We start from the raw sequence: 23,833 nt of genomic DNA, 5'->3' as shown, positions 1-23,833 counted from the left end.
ACCACAGGAGAGGCAAGGGTTACAGGATCGATATGCTCAAGGGTGGCTGGCAAGGAAACGAAGACGGCGAGGCGTCGGCAGCCGCGTGTTGGGAATGACAGTGGAGGTAGGCTTGACGCCGAAGAGCAGGCACACGACCGAGGTGAGCATGCTGGCGCCGGAGAGGGTTCGGCTATGGATTTAGGGGAGGGGGAGCTGGCGATAGAGATTTGGTGGACTAGTTGAGTGAAACGCTGGCGGGCGGTGGGGGAATGTTGACGGCCTAGGTGAAAAGGGTGAAAATATTCCCAGTCCCTACATGGAAATGCCTATGCAAAAGGTTGCCTCTAAGCACTCGTGTGCACAAAGAGAATAATTTCGTTTGAAATGAAGATGTCCTAATTTTGAAATCAAGACGTGAGTTCATCATTTTGCCTCTAAATTTTTCGCACATTAAGCAATCACCATTATACAACGGGTTTGATTTGCTGGCACATTTTAGGTCTCGAGCGCTATATTTAAGACATTTTTTGGCATTTACCGTGCATTTTGGCATATAAATCAAATCCTAGCCGGACTGCATTTGCTGTCGAAAGGGATGAGGATTGCCATTCGATCTAGGAGCATCCAACGGTGCAAACGTATGATCTGTGGGTTTTTGGTTCTAGCCAATCAGAGCGCACGTATCAGATCGCCAGTGTAGCAAGGGGGGGGGGGACATCGGCCGTTGTTTGGTAGGCACACATCTTTTGTGAGTGAATCGTGTGCTATTTGAAAACATTTACATGAACTAACATCATATTTTCATTTGAATGAAAACAAGAGTTCATTGTTTCACCTCCAAATAGTTTTCCACTATAAGAAATCACCATTGACCCTTTGCTATAGTTGCCACTACACTTGGGTGCTAGCAAGATCATTTGTATGTCGCTTTGGGAGTTTTCATTCATTGTCTGAGAAAAGGGAAACATTCAAACAGTTCGGCCGCTGGGTGCGGAGAGGCGTAAGCCTTGTTGGTATTCTAATTATAGGAAATGCATATAGAGTCCGAAAATAACAAAATCGGTGTGTCACCGTGGCGTGCTCTCAGGATCCCATGTAATTTTTTGGTGAAGATGGCACAAGCTTTGATGCTCACACCTTCCAAATCGGAGCATCTCACAAGAAGGATCATAGTTTCCAAAAGGAGACGCGGCACTTCGGACTGCAATCGTCAGTGACTACAACTACAAAAAAATACACTTCCGTGATGATACATGTTTGTCACAGTAGGTCACGTTTTCTGTCATGCATGTACATCCATGAAAAATTTATGACAGAATCAAGATAGTCATACCTGTGTTGTCGTAGAAGTGTTCCATGACATTACCAAAATTATCATCACGAAAGTGTCCACTTCCATGATGATAAATCGCGCGTCACAAAAGTGCTTTCGTCAAGGGTGACCGACACATGGCATCCACCGTAACGGAATGCCGTTAAGCTACCGGGTCCGGTTTTGGATCCGACAACCCGTTAACAGCCTCAACCAATGGGGATTTTCCATGTGTAAAATCATCATTGGCTGGAGGGAACATGAGTCGGCTCGCCGTTGGGACAGATGTCATCCACTCATTAGACCCAAAGCGCCTATGATACGTCGACACATGGCACAGCCCAACAAAGGCCCATTCCGATGAATGGGCCGGTCTGTTTGACTTGGTCAAAAGGTGGCAGGCCTTCCCACGGCAAGCTTGTTAACGACATCTTCGCATATAGCCCATTTACAGCCCGCTAACCTAGGGCCCGTTTATGGCCTATCCGAATTAGGCCCAGTAGCATCATCTGGGCCATCCAATATAATTCCAGCTCGTTTGAACTTCTGGCCCATGTATGGCCCATGATGTCTTTTGGCCCATATGAGGCCCTTAGTAACCCTCGGCCCATTAACAGCCCGTGGTAAAACTGGCCCGTAATGAACAGTGTATCACTTTATACCCATTAACGGCCCATTATTCTGTTGGGCCGTTTCCAGCCCATGTTATCTTTTGGCCTTCTCAGGGCCCATTTTTTTGGGCTCATTTATAGCATTCATTTACTTTCGGCCCGTTACTGTCATTTTTTGCTTGTGGGCCAAATTCAGCCCGTGGTTACAGTCGGCCCGTTTGTGGCCCATTAATACATTGGGCCATTTTCATAGCGTCATCAAATACGGTCGATTAACGACGGCCCATTATGGTCGGCCCATGAACGGACGATTTCAACTCTAGCCCATTTACAGTCATAATGTGGTCTACTATTGGCCCATGTTTGGCCAACCGATCATACGGCCCGTAGAAGGCCCATTGATAATGCGGCTCATAGAAGGCCCATTGTGTCTACGGCCCGTATGAGGCCCATTGTTTCTACACCCGGTAGAAGGCCCATTGTTTTTACGGCTCTTAGAAGGCCCATAGTTTCTACGGCCCGTAGGAGGCCCATGTTAACAACAGTAAATATGTAGCCCATGGCTAATGTGGCCTAATTTTTAAAAAATAGGCTATTGCGGCCACTAGCAAACCGCGGAAAAAGAACTGCACTGAGTACAAGAAAACAAATAAACAAGACAATAAGGAAATAAATAGGCAAGCAACTTACGCTAGGCTATCATGGCTATTAGACACATTACATCCACTGGGCATCAAAGTTCGCCACCATTGCAAATATAGGGAACAAAGCAGCATATAAACGCCGCAGAAAAACAAGTCCAGAACTAAAACCACTTCAGAAGAGCTCAAGAAACAATATCCTGGGTACCCATAATGCTGGCAAGATGCTTAGCAAGCTTATTAACTTTCTCTTGTTTGGCGCTTAAATCCTCCAGCACTTGCTATTGCACTAGAAAGTATGCATCTGAATTCTGCAGGGACTTCCTCAGTCCTATGGCTTCCTGTCGCATAACATCTGATTGATGTCTTCCAACTAGAAGTTGAGACTCAAGAAGCCGAACTGATTCATGCAGCGAGTTCGAAGAGCTGGTGCCAGTAGTAGTAGCCAGTACCTCGAACACTACATCAAGACAGGACTTTGGGGTTGTCTCAGTGTCTTCGATATAGTTTTTATTAGCTTTCTTGGAGACCAACAGGGATGTCTCACTATCTTGAACCTTATCTGCATTACTTCCTGTACCATTGCATAATGGGGTACTCTTCTCTAATATTTTATTCACATTCTAAAATAGAAACAAAGAAACACATCACATCACATCACAAGTTTACAATGTAGTATATGAAACTCATTTTGGTAAACCAGTTCAGTAGTAAGGTAGACAGGATAACAACATGAAACAAACATATATCTATGTAGTATGGTCACTGTATGGTCTCTATCATTCTAGTTTATGTTGCCAAATCAAGATAGATACAGTTCGAATCATATCTATTTACGACAAAGCAGCTTAGACAGAATATAAGTGTGGGAAACTACACAACAATAACAACACTTGTAAGGTGCATGGCATGCGAATATAACTATTTATTCAATTGAAACTGAAATCAACATAGAGCAAGTTACAACAACAAACACGTTAAAGAAACAGGTTTAAAACATACCTGTTGCGCCATTGGAGTTTCAATTGCATCCTTTAAATTTGAAATTAGTTGGTATGAGTAAATACAGTGATGCAAGAGCAAAGTATTATGAACCATAGCTACGGAACCTGACCTAAGAATAATTCTTCTTCTTCTGCTTTAAGCGTTGACTTGGGGTTCGGAGTGGTGGTCCTCATGCTTTGGGCACTGCAGTTGCCTTACTAACTGCTCGTGTTTGGGTGCTCTGTGATGGAGACGGTGCTGTGTCAACGGGAACTGGGTTACTATCTGCTGGGGTTGGGGTTAGAAGGGGTGTAGCTGGTTCTCTGTCCAACTGGGTAGGGGTACATTCTGCGCGAGTCTGGGTTATGTGTGGTGGGGCTGGTTCTTGGGCAAGTATAACCGTGGTTCTATCTCCGTTGGCAGGTAGTATGATCTTTTCTGAAGACCATGTTTTTACTCCCACAAATACTGCCATCACCCCCTCCAATTGAAATGGTTGATAAACAAGAAAAGTAATTGAATGTACAGACATTGTAAGATAGACATGTGCAATGGATAGTAGGGAAGAAAATAGGGCATGAAATAATTCACATTTATCTTGTCTAACCAAATAGAATAGCAGGACATAAGTTCACATATATGATGGGTAATTAAATAGGATAGCATGACAAAATTTCACATGCATGATGGCTAAATAAACAGGATAGAATGACATACTTCAAAATATGATGACTATGTAAATAGGATGACATGATATAACTATACGATGTGTCTATTAAAGTGGTTGGCATGCCATAAATCACAAACATGCCGTCGATGGAAACTTGATGGCATGATATAATTCATGGATAGAATGACATAATTCAAAATATGATGACTATGTGAACAGGATGAGATGATATAACTATATTATGTCTTTAGAAAATGGGTTGGCATGCCATAATTCAGATACATGATGTCTATGTAAACATCATGGCATGATATAATTCAAATATATGATTTATATACTAAGGACGTGATCAGAGGGCAATCACATATATGATGTGTCAACTAAGGAGATGGCATTCAATATTGTGTATATGATGTAAAAACTAAGCATTGCAATACAACATATGCATGATATGAGTAATATAACCCTGCCAAGTTTGAGCATACACCTCAGGAGGATAATAGGACTGGTAGATATCTATAACCAACAAGATATCTTCTTCACCAGGTAGCATTGTCTACTCTGCAGACCTTTTTTTGACTCCAGATTTCCCCATCACCAATTCAAATGGCTGATGCACAGGATGATCAGTTGAATATACAAACATTGTCGACAAAAGCAATTAGAAATACAAAAAAGGACGGCATGATATAATTCACATATATGACGCTTGGCTAAACCGCATGGCATTGCATAATTCACATATATAATGCCTTGCAACAAGATAGCATTGCATAATTCACATATATAATGTCCTGCAAATAGATGGCATTGCATAATTCACATATATGGTAATTAGACACTAAACAGGTGGCATTCACACAAAGCATGTCTAAACTAAGCAAATGACATAGCAATGCAAGATACCATACGCATGATATGAGCAACATAACCCTGCCAAGTTAGAGCATGCACCTCGGGGGGGGGGGGGGGGGGATAGGACTGGTCATCTGTCTCCGAATCCTCCTCTGAGGTGCTATCTGTAACCAGCAAGACATGCGCTTCGTCAGATAGCATTGTCTGCTCTGAAGACCTTGTTTCCACTCCAAATTTTTCCATGACCGTGACGAATGGCTGATGCATAGGAAGAGTAATTGAATGTACTAAAATTGTTGACAAATTTAACACGTAATAAAAAAATGATGTGATGATATAATTCACATATAAGATGACTGGCTAACCAGGGTGGCATTGCAAAATTCACATATATGATGCCTGGCTAAACAAGATGGCATTGCATGATTCACATATACGATAAAGAAACTAAACAGATGGCATTGACACAAAGCATGTCTAAACTAAGCAGATGACATCCTTAATGTATACAGTAAGCAATGCAAGGCACCATATACATGATATTACCAACATCAGCATGCCAAGTTAGAGCGAAGACCTCATGGGTTAAATAGGAGTGGTCTTCTGCTTCTGAATCCCCCTCAGAACAGTTATCTTCCTCTTGATTACAATCCAAAATGGGTGGAGGGAGGCTGCCTTTGCGCCCACCATGGAGCGATGTCTGCATGAAATTTTATTGCCACGCAAGGCTCGTCTCTTTTGCTCTACATGTTTAGTTCCATTGTGTACAATAACTGACATGCATATGCATAAAACATAGTGAGATTATGTAAGGAGTGCATGCACAAATCCAAAGTGATGGTAGCAAACTGTGGATAGACCCAAAATAAATGATAGTAGGCAGATAATAGCTTTAGTTAAAAAATACAGATAATGGATCCTTTAATGTTTGTTTGCAACCAACATGAAACTCATAGTAGACACGCAAGATTAACTAGATAGTAGACTAATAGTACTGATTGTTGCCCCAATATGTACCCCACAACCATTTAAAAACTCAAGTTTCAGCATAAGTTTGGACCTGAGTCGGAGTCTAATAGGTGAACACAACGATAAAGTAGCATGTCATCATATTAAGCGATGCATAACGTAAGCAGACACGGAAGAGTGCGACCTTTCTTGCGGACCCGTGTAGTCCTCAAGGTCATCTGCTCAGTTGATGATGGTAATACAGTTGTCGTGGCTGCCGGCGGTGGGGAAGAAGATCTGAGGCGGCGAAAGACAGTCCGGAGAGTGGATCCCTGCTGTGGTGAACCCTTCCATCGTTGGAGCAGCTGAGGTGGGGTGGAACACAGCACCGCAGGAGCAGGACAAACCACACAAGGTTTTCTTTGACACATATCTGTAACAGAAGTAATTGTGTAAGGGCTTGTTTGAATTTGAGGATTCTAACTATGCAGGGATAGGAAATAGACAGGAATAGGATAGGAATGCACATGCCAAACAGAGAATTTAAAAACACAGGATTTCTGCCAATCTGGGTGTTTGGTTCACAAGAATTGGAAGATCACAGGATGCAAAGAAGCACGGTGAGATTAAGTCAAACCACAAGAAGTGTACAACTTCTTTGGCGAAGCCATGTCGATCTCAGCGTGATTGGGTTGGACGGTGAGGATGCTTCGGCTGACTTGACTGTCGGAGGAGGGGAAGAAGATCTTAGGTGTCTAGAGATGGAGCCCGAGGTACTGCTCCGCTGTGATGGAGGGTTTCGTCGTTGGAGCAGCTCCGGTGAGTTGTACGACACTGAGGCTGAAGCAGGACAAGAGAGACAATGTTAACCTGAGTGGAATTCTAATAGCATCTCCAATAGATGACGTAAAATACATAACCAGAAAGTGCTAGATGTATACGTCAGCCGCTCATCTCTGAAATTAACTGTTGAAACTGAATTTAACCGTCGAAACTGAATTTAACTGTCGAAACTGAATTTTGCTGTCGAAACTGAATTTTACTGTCGAAACTGAACGCTCTAGAGGTGAGGCTACAAGTCAGTCGATTGACTTTTTCATCTCTGGTCAGTCGATTTTGGAGCCATTGGATACGAAATCAAGGGCCTGTAGTTCATCTTCAACCTCCACCCCCCTTAGCCGCCAGCCACCACCGGCCAAACAGCCGCCCCCGCCCGCCCCAAAAACACTCCCCACCTTCGGTCCACCATCGCATCCCTGTAGCCCCCCCTGTGCCGAGCTTTTTCTCCGGCGATCTCCACGCCATCGCCCCGCCACCGCCGATGACCACCGCCCCCACCCTGAACCCTAAGACAGATAGTGGGGTACCTCTCCGGCGAGCCCCCCTCCCTACTGCGGCTGGTTCTTCCTTAACTGAGCCCCCAACCCTTGAAAATCGACTGACCCAAAATTCGATTTAGTCGACTGAAGTGTAGCTAAATGGGAGCAGCATCGCAAGCAAGAGCAGGAGCGAGACAAGAAGCGCGAGCAAGAGCAAGAGCAAGAGCAGACCATGAAGGGGACAAAGAGCAAGAGCAGAGCAGCAGCGCGAGCGAGAGCTAAAGCAGTAGCAGCTCCTACTGATGTGGATGTCGCCACCGAGGGAGCGACGTCGTGGAGGAAGTGGCCGGCGATGCCGCCATGGATGGAGCCGCGCCGTGTCGGCTCGGGACCGAGCACCGGCAGCACCGTGAGATCGAATCAAGAAGAAAATGTGGCGATTAATGTACAACCTCTTTGGTGGCGCTGATTAGGCCGCAGCTTCATCCGAGGAAACGGTGATGATGATCTTTTGGTGGTGCAGGTGAAGACGGTGGTGTGGGAATGGAGGTGGCGCGAAAGACGAGGGGAACATCGGGGCTGCTCCTTGGAGGTGGAGTATGGGGTGGCTGAACCGGCGGGACGACCAGATCAACGACGGATCCTCATCCGGTACGGTGGATGACGGACGTCGAGGTGTTGCTGTGGACGACGTCGTCGGGGAAGAGGCTCCGGCTGGGTGGCGGACGGAGGAGGGTGTGGGGCTTCATGGGTTTTGCCGGCCGCAGTGTACGAATGGGTGGGCGGATGGGATGGGAGTGGGGAACCATGGCTTAGGGACATGCTTGTCCAAAATGTGGGGTAAGTTACGAAAGTACCCCCACCGATTTGAGGCGGTTCTTTCGGTTTAGGGGTATCACGGGCATTTTGCATGTCGAGATTTCACAAGAGGTGGGAGTTTTCGCGCGCGTTGTAATTTTGGAATAGCAAGGCGTGGGTTGAGATGGAGGGAGTTGTCGGAGCACAACGAGACAAAGATATATCTTAAATATTTTGGGCTAACAAGGCACTGGTTGAAGATGCGGGATTTTCGCAGCACGATAGACAGAGATGCTAGCTTGAAATTTCTGCATAACAAGGCGTGGCTTGAAATTTTGGGAGAACGAGCTTAACGTGTACCCAAAAAACACAATTTAGACTAGTATGATATACTATGTACAATGTGTTTAACACGCACAACACACACACAGACACCATTTAGACTAGTAAGGTATGCGTTCATTGCACGCATGAGTTTTGGCAACCAAATTATGAAAAAATACGACATTATAGCATGTAAGCTTTGATTCATATATGCATGATGTAGATGTTCGTTTAATTCTTACACTTCATTTAATTCAAAATCATCTAGTTTTTATAAGAAAGCTAATCTATTTTAAGATTCACGGAATTGTGCGTTGTAAGGCATAAAGTAAAAACAAATCATGTAGAAAAACATTTGGGTAATTCTGATACGGAAGTTCTAGAACAAAGAAGAAGTGCTTGTGTTTTGAGGTTTGCGCATTATGCTTAAGGTTGCTACCTCTTGAGCACTGAGTTGGTTTTCCCCGAAGAGGAAGGGATGATGCAGCAAAGTAGCGTAAGTATTTCCCTCAGTTTTTGAGAACCAAGGTATCAATCCAATAGGAGGCTACACGCCAGTCCCTCGTACCTGCACAAAACAAATAAATCCTCGCAACCAACGCGATAAGGGGTTGTCAATCCCTACACGGCCACTTACGAGAGTGGGATCTGATAGATATGATAAGATAATATTTTTTGGTATTTTTATGATAAAGATGCAAAGTAAAATGAAAGCAAAGTAAAAAAGCAAAGGAAATAACTAAGTAGTAGGATATTAATATGATGAAGATAGACCCGGGGTCCATAGGATTCACTAGTGGCTTCTCTCGAGAGCATAAGTATTCTACGGTGGGTGAACAAATTACTGTTGAGAAATTGACAGAATTGAGCATAGTTATGAGAATATCTAGGCATGATCATGTATATAGGCATCACGTCCGAGACAAGTAGACCGACTCCTTCCTGCATCTACTACTATTACTACGCTCATCGACCTCTATCCAGCATGCATCTAGAGTATTAAGTTAATGAAAACAGAGTAACGCCTTAAGCAAGATGACATGATGTAGAGGGATAAACTCATGCAATATGATGAAAACCCCATCTTGTTATCCTTGATCGCAATAATACAATATGTGCCTTGGTACCCCTACTGTTAGTGGGAAAGGACACCGGAAGATTGAACCAAAAGCTAAGCACTTCTCCCATTGCAAGAAAGATCAATCTAGTCGGCCAAACCAAACTGATAATTCGAAGAGACTTGCAAAGATAACCAATCATACATAAAAGAATTCAAGGAAGATTCAAATATTGATCATAGATAGACTTGATCATAAACCCACAATTCATTGGTCTCAACAAACGCATCGCAAAAAGAAGATTACATCGAATAGTTCTCCACAAGAGAGGGGGAGAACATTGTATTGAGATCCAAAAAGAGAGAAGAAGCCATCCAACTAATAACTATGGACCGATAGGTCTGAGGTGAACTACTCACACTTCATCGGAGGGGCTATGGTGTTGATGTAGAAACCCTCCGTGATCGATGCCCCCTCCGGCGGAGCTCCGGAACAGGCCCCAAGATGGGATATCATGGATACAGAAAGTTGCGGCAGTGGAATTAGGGTTTTGGCTCCGTATCTAATCGTTTGGGGGTACGTAGGTATATATAGGAAGAAGGAGTACGTCGGTGGAGCAACAGGGGGCCCACGAGGGTGGAGGTCGCACCTGGGGGGTAGGCGCACCCCCTACCTCGTCGCCTCCTATTTTGTGTCTTGACTTAAGGTCCAAGTCTCCTGGGTCTTGTTCGTTGAGAAAATCATGTTCCCGAAGGTTTCATTCCGTTTGGACTCCATTTGATATTCCTTTTCTTCTAAACCCTAAAATAGGCAAAAAATAGCAATTCTGGGCTGGGCCTCCGGTTAATAGGTTAGTCCCAAAATAATATAAAAGTGGATAATAAAGCCCAATAATGTCCAAAACAGTAGATAATATAGCATGGAGCAATAAAAAATTATAGATACATTGGAGACGTATCAAGCATCCCCAAGCTTAGTTCCTGCTCGTCCTCGAGTAGGTAAATGATAAAAACAAATTTTTTGATGCAGAGTGCTACTTGGCATAATTTTAATGTAATTCTTCTTAATTGTGGTATGAATATTCAGATCCGAAAGATTCAAGACAAAAGTTTATATTGACATAAAAATAATAATATTTCAAGCATACTAACAAAGCAATTATGTCTTCTCAAAATAACATGGCCAAAGAAAGTTCATCCCTACAAAATCATATAGTTTAGTCATGCTCCATTTTCGTCACACAAGAATGCTCTCATCATGCACAACCCCGATGACAAGCCAAGCAATTGTTTCATATTTAGTAATCTCAAACCTATAAACTTTCACGCAATATATGAGCGCGAGCCATGGACATAGCACTATGGGTGGAATAGAATATAATGAGGGGGGTTATGTGGAGAAGACAAAAAGGAGAAAGTCTCACATCAACGAGGCTAATAAATGGGCTACGGAGATGCCCACCAATTGATGTTAATGCAGGGAGCAGGGATTGCCATGCAATGGATGCACTAGATCTATAAATGTATGAAAGCTCAACAAAAGAAACTAAGTGTGTGTGCATCCAACTTGCTTGCTCACGAAGACCTAGGGCACTTGAGGAGGCCCATTGTTGGAATATACAAGCCAAGTTCTATAATGAAAATTCCCACTAGTATATGAAAGTGACAAAACAAGAGACTCTCTATCATGAAGATTATGGTGCTACTTTGAAGCACAAGTGTGGCAAAGGATAGTAACATTGTCCCTTCTCTCTTTTTCTCTCATTTTTTATTTGGCCTTTCTCTTTTTTTAATGGCCTTCCTCCTTTTTTATAATTCCTCACTTGGGACAATGCTCTAGAAAATGATGATCATCACACTTCTATTTATTTACAACTCAATGATTACAACTCGATACTAGAACAAAGTATGGCTCTATATGAATGCCTCCGGCGGTGTACCGGGATATGCAATGGACCAAGAGTGACATGTATGAAAGAATTATGAACTGTGGCTTTGCCACAAATACTATGTCAACTACTTGATCATGCTAAGCAATATGACAATAATGAATGTGTCATGATAAACGGAATGGTGGAAAGTTGCATGGCAATATATCTTGGAATGGCTATGGAAATGCCATAATAGGTAGGTATGGTGGCTGTTTTGAGGAAGATATAAGGAGGTGTATGTGTGAAAGAGCGTATCATATCACGGGGTTTGGATGCACCGGCGAAGTTTGCGCCAACTCTCAATGTGAGAAAGGGCAATGCACGGTACCGAAGAGGCTAGCAAGGATGGAAGGGTGAGAGTGCGTACAATCCATGGACTCAACATTAGTCATAAAGAACTCACATACTTATTGCAAAATCTGAAAGTCATCAAAAACCTCGGCACTATGCGCATGCTCCTAGGGGGATAGATTGGTAGGAAAAGACCATCGCTCGTCCCCGACTGCCACTCATATGGAGGACAATCAAATAAAACCTCATGTTTCAAATTTGTTACATAACGTTTACCATACGTGCATGCTACGGGACTTACAAACTTGAACATAAGCATTTCTCAATTTCACAACTACTCAACTAGCACGACTTTGATATTATTACCTCCATATCTCAAAACAATCATCAAGCATCAAACTTCTCTTAGTATTCAACACACTCATAAGAAAATTTTACTAATGTTGAATACCTAGCATAATAGGATTTTAAGCAAATTACCATGCTATTTAAGACTCTCAAAATAATCTAAGTGAAGCATGAGATATCAATAGTTTCTATAAAACAAATCTACCACTGTGCTCTAAAAGATATAAGTGAAGTACTAGAGCAAAACTATATAACTCAAAAGATATAAGCGAAGCACATAGAGTATTCTAACAAATTCCAAATCATGTATGGCTCTCTCAAAAGGTGTGTACAGCAAGTATGATTGTGGTAAACTAACAAATAAAGACTCAAATCATACGAGACGCTCCAAGAAAAACACATATCATGTGGCGAATAAAAATATTGCTCCAAGTAAAGTTACCGATAGAAGTAGACGAAAGAGGGGATGCCTTCCGGGGCATCCCAAAGCTTTGGATTTTAGGTGTCCTTAGATTATCTTGGGGGTGCCATGGGCATCCCCAATCTTAGGCTATTGCCACTCCTTGTTCCATAATCCATCAAATCTTTACCCAAAACTTGAAAACTTCACAACACAAAACTCAAAGTAGAAAATCTCATGAGCTCCGTTAGCGAAAGAAAACAGAAGACCACATCAAGGTACTATAATGAACTCATTATTTATTTATATTGGTGTTAAACATACTGTATTCCAACTTCTTTATGGTTTATAAACTATTTTACTAGCCATAGATTCATCAAAATAAGCAAACAACACACGAAAAACAGAATCTGGCAAAAACAGAACAGTCTGTAGTAATCTGTAGCTAGAGCAAGATCTGGAACCCCAAAAATTCTAAAATAAATTGCTGGACGTGAGTAATTTATCTATTAATCATCTGCAAAAAGAATTAACTAAATATCACTTTTCAAATAAAAATGGCAGCAGTTCTCATGAGTGCTAAAGTTTCTGTTTTTACAGCAAGTGTAACAAGACGTTCACCAAGTCTTCCCAACGGTTGTACTTGGCACAAACACTAATTTGACACAAAAAACACAACCAAAACAGAGTCTAGATAATTTATTTATTACTAAAGAGGAGAAAAAAATCAAGGAATAAAAATAAAATTGGGTTGCCTCCCAAGAAGCGCTATCGTTTAATGCCCCTAGTAGGCATAACAAGCAAGTATAGATCTAGGTATTGCCATCTTTGGTAGGCAATCCATAAGTGGCTCTCATGATTGATTCATAAGTTAGTTTAATTTTCTTTCTAGTAAAGTGTTCCATTCCTTTTCTTAATGGAAATTGGAATCTAATATTTCCTTCCTTCATATCAATAATTGCACCAATTGTCCTAAGGAAAGGTCTACCAAGAATAATAGGACATGAAGGATTGCAATCTATGTCAAGAACAATAAAATCTATGGGCACATAATTCCTATTTGCAACAATAAGAACATCATTAATTCTTCCCATAGGTTTCTTAATAGTGGAATCCGCAAGGTGCAAGTTTAGAGAGCAATCATCAAAATCACGGAAACCTAACAAATCACACAAAGTCTTTGGAATCATGGAAACACTAGCACCCAAATCACATAAAGCATAGCATTCATGATCATTAATTTTAATTTTAATAGTTGGTTCCCACTCATCATAAAGTTTTCTAGGGATAGAAACTTCCAATTCAAGTTTTTCTTCATAAGATTGCATCAAGGCATCAACGATATGTTTAGTAAATGCTTTATTTTGACTATAAGCGTGAGGATAATTTAGCACGGATTGCAACAAGGAAATACAATCAATCAAAGAGAAATTTTCATAGTTAAATTCCTTGAAATCCATAATAGTGGGTTTAGCAACATCTAGGGTTTTAATTTCTTCAATCCCACTTTTATCAATTTTAGCATCAAGATCAAAAAATTCCGAATTCTTGGAACGTCTTCTAGGTAATGGTGGATCATATTCAGTCCCATCAGTATCAAGATTCATATTGCAAAAAAAGGATTTAATAGGGGACACATCAATAACTTTTAGATCTTTATCTTTATTTTCATAGCAATCCGGTTTAGTGGCCATCCTATTAACTAAGGTAGCCTGCCTATCCGAAATTTCAGCAGTCCATTTCTCAAGACGAGCAATCTGGGATCTTAAACCATCGAATTCTTTAGACATATCATCAAGCTCTTTATTCATAAAACTCATAAAACTTTTCTATTCCTTAAGCTCGTTTTTGAAGAAACTATTATGTTCAAATTGCAAAACCATAAAACTCCTGACATTGCTTTTGATCTCTTCTAATCTTTTAAGGTGAAGATCACCAAATTTAGGTAGAGCCATAGTGACAAGCAAGCAAACTAACACACAAGCAAACAAAAAGCAAGCGGGCAAAAAAAGCAAATGGGAAAGAGAAGGAGGATTGAGAGAGAGAGCGAATAAAACGGCAAGGGTGAAGTGGGGGAGAGGAAAACGAGAGGCAAATGGCAAATAATGTAATGTGGGAGATAAGGGTATGTTATGGGTACTTGGTATATTAACTTTTGCATAGACCTCCCCGGCAACGGCACCAGAAATCCTTCTTGCTACCTCTTGAGCACTACGTTGGTTTTCCCCGAAGAGGAAGGGATGATGCAGCAAAGTAGCGTAAGTATTTCCCTTAGTTTTTGAGAACCAAGGTATCAATCCAGTAGGAGGCTACGCGCCAGTCCCTCGTACCTGCACAAAACAAATAAATCCTCGCAACCAACGTGATAAGGGGTTGTCAATCCCTACACGACCACTTACGAGAGTGAGATCTGCTAGATATGGTAAGATAATATTTTTGGTATTTTTATGATAAAGATGCAAAGTAAAATAAAAGAAAAGGAAATAGCTAAGTAGTAGGAGATTAATATGATGAAGATAGACCCGGGGGCCATAGGTTTCACTAGTGGCTTCTCTCGAGAGCATAAGTATTCTACGGTGGGTGAACAAATTACTGTTGAGCAATTGACAGAATTGAGCATAGTTATGGCAATATCTAGGCATGACATGTATATATGCATCACGTCCAAGACAAGTAGACCGACTCCTGCCTACATCTACTACTATTACTCTACTCATCGACCGCTATCCAACATGCTTCTAGAGTACTAAGTTAATGAAAACAGAGTAACGCCTTAAGCAATATGACATGATGTAGAGGGATAAACTCATGCAATATGATGAAAACCCCATCTTGTTATCCTCGATGGCAACAATACAATATGTGCCTTGCTGCCCCTACTGTCACTGGGAAAGGACACCGCAATATTGAACCCAAAGCTAAGCACTTGTCCCATTGCAAGAAAGATCAATCTAATAGGCCAAACCAAACTAATAATTTGAAGATACTTGCAAAGATAACCAATCATACATAAAAGAATTCAGAGAAGATTCAAATGTTGTTCATAGATAGACTTGATCATAAACCCACAATTCATCGGTCTCAACAAACACACCGCAAAAAGAAGATTACATCGAATAGTTCTCCACAAGAGAGGGGGAGAACATTGTATTGAGATCCAAAAAGAGATAAGAAGCCATCTTGCTAATAACTATGGACCCGTAGGTCCGAGGTGAACTACTCACACTTCATCGGAGGGGCTATGGAGTTGATGTAGAAGCCCTCCGTGATCGATGCCCCCTCCGGCGGAGCTCCGAAACAGGCCCCTAGATGGGATCTCGTGGATACAGAAAGTTATGACAGTGGAATTAGGGTTTTGGCTCCGTATCTGATTGTTTGGGGGTACGTAGGTATATATAGGGGAAGGAGTACGTCGGTGGAGCAACAGGGGGCCCACGAGGGTGGAGGGCGCGCCTGGGGGGGGGGAGGGCGATCCCCCTACCTCGTGGCCTCCTCTTTTGTGTCTTGACATAGGGTCCAAGTCTCCTGGGTCTTGTTCGTTGAGAAAATCATGTTCCCAAAGGTTTCATTCCGTTTGGACTCCGTTTCATATTCCTTTTCTTCGAAACCCTAAAACAGGCAAAAAACAGCAATTCTCGGTTGGGCCTCTAGTTAATAGGTTAGTACCAAAAATAATATAAAGTGGGTAATAAAGCCCAATAATTTCCAAAACAGTAGATAATATAGCATGGAGCAATGAAAAATTATAGTTACGTTGGAGACGTATCAAAGGTCAACCATAGAGTCTTCTAGATTGTAAATGTGGAAAAATCTGGTGGAATCTAGATGATATCCAACAACCAGTAGTGCTCAAATTTGCCATCTCCGCACCATCGGATTGGCCTCATCCAACGACCATCTTCCAAAGTTAAGGTTATCTGCACACTATATAAAAAATATAAAATATAATATATATATAGGGGTATAGATATAGATATATGATGCGAAAGCCACCCATCATCTCCAATTAGAATAGTGTGTCCATGCACGGATGCAATGTGACCAAACGATGTCTGCCATCGGTATCTCAAATTCAAACCAATCTGACCTTGTTCAATGTGTATACATTGCAACATGCTCGTTTCCAAACCACACCGCACAGATCTCCGTTATATTCATGCATGCATGGGTTTCAAACATCATGATCTCTTATTCAAATATTTGAATTCAACTTCACATTGATTATGACCTCACCTAGTCTTTTACAACCACACATTGGTCTTCTCTTTATAATTGTACCACTAACTTTCTCTCGTGCATGCATCCACACACACTACAAGTCGGCATTATCCATCGCACACATGCAATCTTTTTCTTCAGGCCGGTCTCCCATGAAGGCACACACACACACATCCCCCTCTCCATCACATCGGTCATTCTTTATCTCTCACATGCATGTGCAATGATCGATGTTCCTCTATGTGTGTGTGTGTATAGCTAGTCTTTCATAGTTTTCCACATAAACCAATCAATCTATATATCTAGTGAGGTCTCACCCTCTTTCCCACGTCCACATCGATCAATCTATACCTCTCTATATAGGATTACATATATAGCTAATACACCCACATTAATTATATATCCAACACCCCCCTCTTATCATCCATGCCTCCCGCTTCACCTCTTAGACGCGTGCACAATGGCGAAGACATGGGGTAGCAAGGGCCGTGCCCCCCTAACATCACTATATATCGAGGCTAATATTAATGTGATCATCAGACAATTGTTGGTAAAAATGGTTTAAGTTGATGAATTGGCCCTCCTCGTAAAGGATTAGAAATGCTTGGCCCCTAGCTCATGGGACATTTTTCATGGCTCTGCCACTGCGCAATAGCGCACGTTCTCGCCCCCTCTCTCTAATATCAATCTTGCAGTTGTGCACTCCTTCATAGTCTCCCTCCACTCGGCCCCTCGCACCATCTTCTAGCCCCCACCGGATTTTGCCACATGTACAATCTAGCAGACTCCATTGTTGAACTTAAGCATGATGCACAAATCTGAAAACAACAGTGGTTCTCCTTTGTTCTAGAATCTTCTGTATCATAACTGCCCAAACTTTTTTCTAGTTGAATTGCCATTATTTGTTTTTACTTTATGCTTTACAACGCACAATTCCATGAATCATAAAATAGATTAAGGGCTTCTTTGATTCAAAGGATTCTCGAACGAATTTTGGAGGATTCTAATCCTTAGGAATTTTTCCTATCTTGGTTGTTCGATTCGTAGGATTGTAAACCATAGGAATTTTTCCATATGATTCATTTGCACTAGATTTCATAGGAAACGTCCCATACACTGAAACCTCTTTGAAAGAATTATGCGTTTTTCTATGTACAATTAAACACTATACCATCCTATAGGATTCAAGACGACATTCCACTCTAATCCCATGTTCTTCCTATTCCCGCATTTTGGAAATCCTATGAATCAAAGAGGCCCTAGGTTTTTTATAAAAACTAATTGATTTTGAATGATATGAACTCTAAGAATTAAATGAAGGTCTACATCAGGCATATATGACTCAGCGCTTACATGCTACAATGTGGTATTTATTCGTAATTTGGTTGCAAAATCTGACGCGTGCAATGCACGTGTACCTTACTAGTACTTCGAGTATGTGCAAAACACAATGGCACGCTACACAGTGTCTCTCTTACAGTTCATGAAGCCACGTGGCACATGTGGAGGCATTGTCGCGACATCCTCCCACATTTATGGTTAAAATGTGACACTAAATACAACTAGTAAGTAGTAAAGTAGCAGTACTAGTATTTGACCGCACGTGTCACCTTCTCTATGAGGCATGAATAGAACAAAGCTAAAAATTTGATGACTAGCAAATTAGATCATTATTTATTGCCAATAGAACAATTCCTATTGCTAGTAATATATAATAAGAGTAGAGAGTAGAGGATATGGCACTGGGCTGCCGTGTTTCATGCTCCTCCGTCGTATTCCAGTGGAAAACTTGAGTATACCGCATGGTTCTTTGCTCCTACTCAGGTCGTCAGCACATTTATACGAGTAGTCAAATCACAAGGCACCGCCTTCCAGCAGTAATGAGCCGTCAAATCACAAAGGCCCTCGCCTCTAGTGAAAAGGACCAAGCTAGACTGCCCCGCCCTCTAGCCTTCTAAAAACATGTATACATTTGTATAGTAGTAGTATCAATGGATAGCGCCATGGAGCAAAACTAACAAGATGTAATTAAAGAAAAAAGGTGGTACATATAGAGAGCGCTCGTCGCCAAATTATGCGTATACTATATGACACTACCCACTATGAAGGTACTAGTAACATAGACTAGTAACTGGTCTATGTTACTCTCCACTATGACCAGCCAAAGTCGAGGCGCGGATACCAACGAGGGCCTGGTTGTGTCTATACTTGGACAACTCACCCGACTGCATGCGCACCAGGCAGACGAAGCTCATGTTGTGTTGGTGCCGTGTGTGGCCCGCACATTAACCAAAACCTTGCGCCTCTATCTTAGCCAACGTGTTTAAAACATCTCAATCTTAAGGCCAACAAGCAACGTGAAACCTATGATAGAGCCAATCGAATGGTTAAGAACACTACAATTCGTAGCTACAGATGCGTGTGTGAGAGAGGACGAGTGCATGCGTGTGTGAGAGAGTAGAAGTATATGTGGGTGGCCTGGACCTAGGGAGCAGTGATGATGTGTGCGAGAAGTCTCGAGAGATAGGTGTAATGCGTCTGAAAAATAGACTAGTCTATAGCTCGCCACGAGGCTATTCCTATCGAACGCCAAGCATAAGATATGTATCTGACGGTGCCAGTTTTTGCACGTACACAACAATAGAAAAAGAACTAGTACCATGGCATATGCTACACCACGGCCGAGAAAACGTGCCGACGTTATCCCATCCAGGAATAGTGCCGCACTTAGAAACTAGAACCGCCAATAAATTTGAGCGCGTCTCGTCACATTCCAAATTACTACTACTACCACTCTATATTTAATTGCAAACCTGTTCACACCAATCACAACCTAAACGGTTTCCCACTTATGCAGCGTATTAGTAGTACTCCTACTCGGTTACAAATACTACTATGCTAAGATGACGGCACATTCCTCCTCAACTCCTCATCCACAAAAAACAATGAAGTCAATCAAGCCATAGCCAGCGTGAGTTTTGGGTCGAGAGATTTCCACCAGGGAGAGGTGAGCATGGAAGAGGAAGCATGAGAGATGTCCTGCCTCGCTGCGAAAGTAGCCGACATGTCCAGCCGCGCAGAAGTAGCAGCACAGAGGTCCTGCCGCGCCGCCGAAGTAGCACGGAGGTCCCGCCGCGCCGTCGATGTAGCAGATTGGTCCAGCCATGCCGCGGAAGTAGCAGAGATGTCCCACCACGCCGCCGAAGCAGCAGGGAGGTCCCGCCGCGCCGCGGTGGCTTGGGTAAATTTCTCGTGGGCAGGCGAGGACTCTTATAGGCGCATGCATGCGATAGTCCATAGCCAGATGGATCAGATCTCCGGCTAGGCGAGGATGCATGACGAGGCTACCGGCGTCATCCGACAACTGAGGGAGGGCAATGCGAAGCTCCGGGGCGATCGCGACCTGTTGAGGGCGAAGATCGCCGGAAGGGCGAAGCAGGAGGAGGAGACCGCTGCCGTGTTGCAGAGGACGGGCATCATCATCAAGAAACTTATGGACGAGAATGCCATGCTCTGCATCGAGCGCAACAGGCTAGTGGAGGAATCCATGGATGCTGCCAAGCAGCGTATTAAGGCCATGAAACTGATGAAAGAGATCATCGCCTGCCGCGAGAACTAGTCTCCGTGACCTGCAGCGCATAAAGAATGTAGAGATCGGCGAGCCAGATCGTTGTATGCGTCTTCCTTCTTCTTTTGCCCTCGTGTATTTCGTGCGTAGCCGCATGTGGTTTTTTAATTATCTTCCTAATTATGTAAGACAATTATTATCCACTCTCGTCGTCCTTATATATATTCATCAGTCTTGCTATAAGTCACAGTAGATGCTATATAGGTCCGTCGGATCTTATATCAAGGTCCGTGCAAAATTTTCTTTTCAGATTTTCTTTTCTCTCTATTAAATCTCAGTCCAGTGAGACATTGCCACGCCATTAAACAGAGGCTCGGGCGCCATTAATGGAGACCTTGGGAGAGAGGTGGACGGCAAATGGAGGTCAAAGGGCTCTCCTCCCGATAAGCAAGCGCAGGGGTCTGATCGCATGCCTCCCGTACTCAAATAGCTACCATGCACGACACCTCCTAGCTAATAAAAAAGGGGACGCGTGGCGGCACGTAAATGGTAAATAGAATGCCTGCACATTATATATTGACACGCCATATATATTGACACGCCTGGATTGGCTATCGTCTACATATCGTGCATGCTGTGTTGTACATGGCTGTAGTTTTGGTGAGAAATCTAAAAAAAGGTTTCTTGACCAGACAAAACAAAACTAGTACTCCACTACATAGGCAGGAGCCTTCGTGCTTGCTTGCTAGTGTTGCTCTCTTCACACTGTCTCGTCCTCTCCTCGGCATGTCAATGAATTCCTCAGGAGCTTCCCAGAAACTCACAATCTCTTGAGCCGATTTTGGGCTTGCCCAGGCTAAGGTAAACCGCGACAGCAACCTTGCCCCAGCATACATGAGTTCATGAAGACACATATTCAATTCAACCTAAAGGGATAGAGGAAGTAGTATGTTTACATGAGGGGCTCACCCTCCCAAAATGATCTTACAACCTCTGGGGCCGCGCCTGAGCTTCTATGTGCAGGGCAAACAGGTGAGAAGCATGGAATCAATCGGACAGGTCGCTCGCTGCACCCCTAGGATCGCCCTTGGACGCGTCACTGGCATCCCCGCCGTCATCATTGGCATTACCATCACCTCCCTCGGCGCCGCCATCGCCATCATCGATCACGTCGCCTTCGTCCGCCGCAACTACCACCCCATCGTCGTCAGGAGTGAAGGCCCTGACCAGCGCATCCATGTTGTCTTTAACCCATCGCGCCAGGTCACCCCGGATGGCTTCAGGTACGGGAGCAATGGCGGCGTCAAAATCGAAGTTGGTATCGGCGTTCTGGAGATGGCTGAAGACACGAGAGAACATACACCCAAGCAGGCTGCGACTCCTCTCTTCAACAAGCTGGCGAGCCCTCTCGGAATGGTTCTGTAGGCGCGTCACCACATCGGCGAAGAAGCGGAGGTGGCTGGCATAGTCGTTCGCATGGGGATGAGGAGCATTCTCATCGCAGATATGGCCCAGGGTGGTGTTGGCCATATTCCTGAGGTCCTCAAGCATGGGGGCGTGCACGCGCTCCAACGTCCGCCGCTGAAGCACTTCGTCCTTGTTCTACCACGCGACGGACTCAGCGTCGGCGACCCGCTGCCGAAGAGAGAGCATCTTGGCGTAGGCGGAAGCCAGCTTGGCGCGGGCGGAAGCCAGCTCAGCCCGCGGCAAGGCCAGGGCGGTTGCAGCGGCCTCCTCGTGCCGCTCCACCTCGATCAACCTGGACTTGAGGGCAACAGTCCTACCAGCGGCCCCGGCTTCCACAAGCTTCAGCTTCAGGTCGTGCCTGCTCTCGAGATCCACGTGAGCATAGGCCACCCGGCAGTCGACCACCTCCTAGGCCCTGGCCTCACGCGCGCTGATGTCGTCCTCCGCCTGAGCAACCTGGCGCTCCCTCGTCTCTAGCCGATCGAGTTCAAGGCTGCGCTCCATGGCTTCCAGCGCTAGCGCCTCCTCGCGCTTCCGGATCTCTTCCTCCTCGGCAGGCGTCCCCCTCAACGATGCAAGGGCAGCCCTGCACGCCTCCACCTACTGATCCAAGACAGCGCTCCAGGCTTGGAGCTCCCACGCGCGCTTCTCCGCGACCTCGCGACGGCGGTCAGCTTCCCGAGCCTCTTCCAAAGCTCGGGAGCAGGCCTCATGGGAGGCTGCGAGGGAAGCCTCAGCCTTTGCATTATCGAGCTCGCGCTGGTGGCACCCGAGGTTGATGGCCACCTTTAGCTTATGCCTCTCCTCCACCAGCCGAAGACCCTCGGCCACGAGGCATGCGTTTGCATCCATGAGCTCTTCACCAAGCCGGTTCATCGCGCCCATCGCCTCCTGGAAGAGCTCGTGGCGAACGACGCTCCTTTCTCACGCCAACTCGAGCATGCTGCTGACTTCATCCTCCACCGCGGGGACCGCGAATGGGGCCTGAAGTGGCTCGCCCCCTCTCAGCAGGGGGCTGGAGGCTGGCATCCACCCATTAGTGGGGCGGGCCTCACGAGGGGCACGAACAAGTGAAGGCCCGCTGCTTGAAGAAGACCCCAGGATCGAAGCTAGCCAGTCGCCATCCATGACGAGGGGAGGAACCATTGGCACACTTGCTGTGCTCCGAGCAAGGCTGTAAAGAAAAGACGGCGAAGGCGCAAGCTCTAGACACCTTGATGATGGGCCGACTCCCATGGTTGACCCCACGCCGTGGGCAGCGCACGAGCCTGCGCCACTCGAGTTTGGCGAGGGAAACAGGGTGAGAGGGAGCTGCTTCTCAGGAGATTTCGCGGTCTTGGCACAAGGGGTCCTGAGGAGACAATCGTCAGGAAGGAAAGCAACACGCAGAAGATCACCAAGATGAGGTACTTACTTGTCAACAGTGATGTACTTCCTTCGTTTTAACGACCCAAAGGTGCCGCTGCCGCTGTCGGTATCAAAACCGGCGGATCTCGGGTAGGGGGTCATGAACTGTGCGTCTAGGATCGATGGTAATAGGAGACGGGACACACGATGTTTACCCAGGTTCGGGCCATCTCTATGGAGGTAATACCCTACGTCCTGCTTGATTGATCTTGCTGGATATGAGTGTTACAAGAGTTGATCTACCATGAGATCATAATTGGCTAAACCCTAGAAGCCTAGTTTGTTTGACTATGATAATGAATATATCCTTTCCGGACTAACCCCTCCGGTTTATATAGACACCGGGGGGGTCTAGGGTTTACATAGAGTTGGTTACATAAGAAGGAATCTTCATAGTCGGTCGCCAAGCTTGCCTCCCACGCCAAGGAGAGTCCAATCCGGAAATAGGTACATTCTTCTGACTTCATATCTTCACAGCCCATCAGTCCGTACCATGGATAACAGGCCGGACGCCTGAGGACCCCTTAGTCCAGGACTCCCTCAGTAGCCTCTGAACCTGGCTTCAATGACGAGGAGTCCGGCACGCTGATTGTCTTCGACATTGCAAGGAGGGTTCCCCCTTATGAACTCCTAGTTGATCTTTAGATGTAATGATTGTATCCGGATTTGTATGCACAACCGAAGAGGACATAATATTTCATG

The sequence above is a fragment of the Triticum aestivum genome, chromosome 6A (genome assembly GCF_018294505.1).
Source record: "Triticum aestivum cultivar Chinese Spring chromosome 6A, IWGSC CS RefSeq v2.1, whole genome shotgun sequence".
Classification (NCBI taxonomy): domain Eukaryota; kingdom Viridiplantae; phylum Streptophyta; class Magnoliopsida; order Poales; family Poaceae; genus Triticum; species Triticum aestivum.
Note: the sequence above shows the minus strand (reverse complement) of the source record.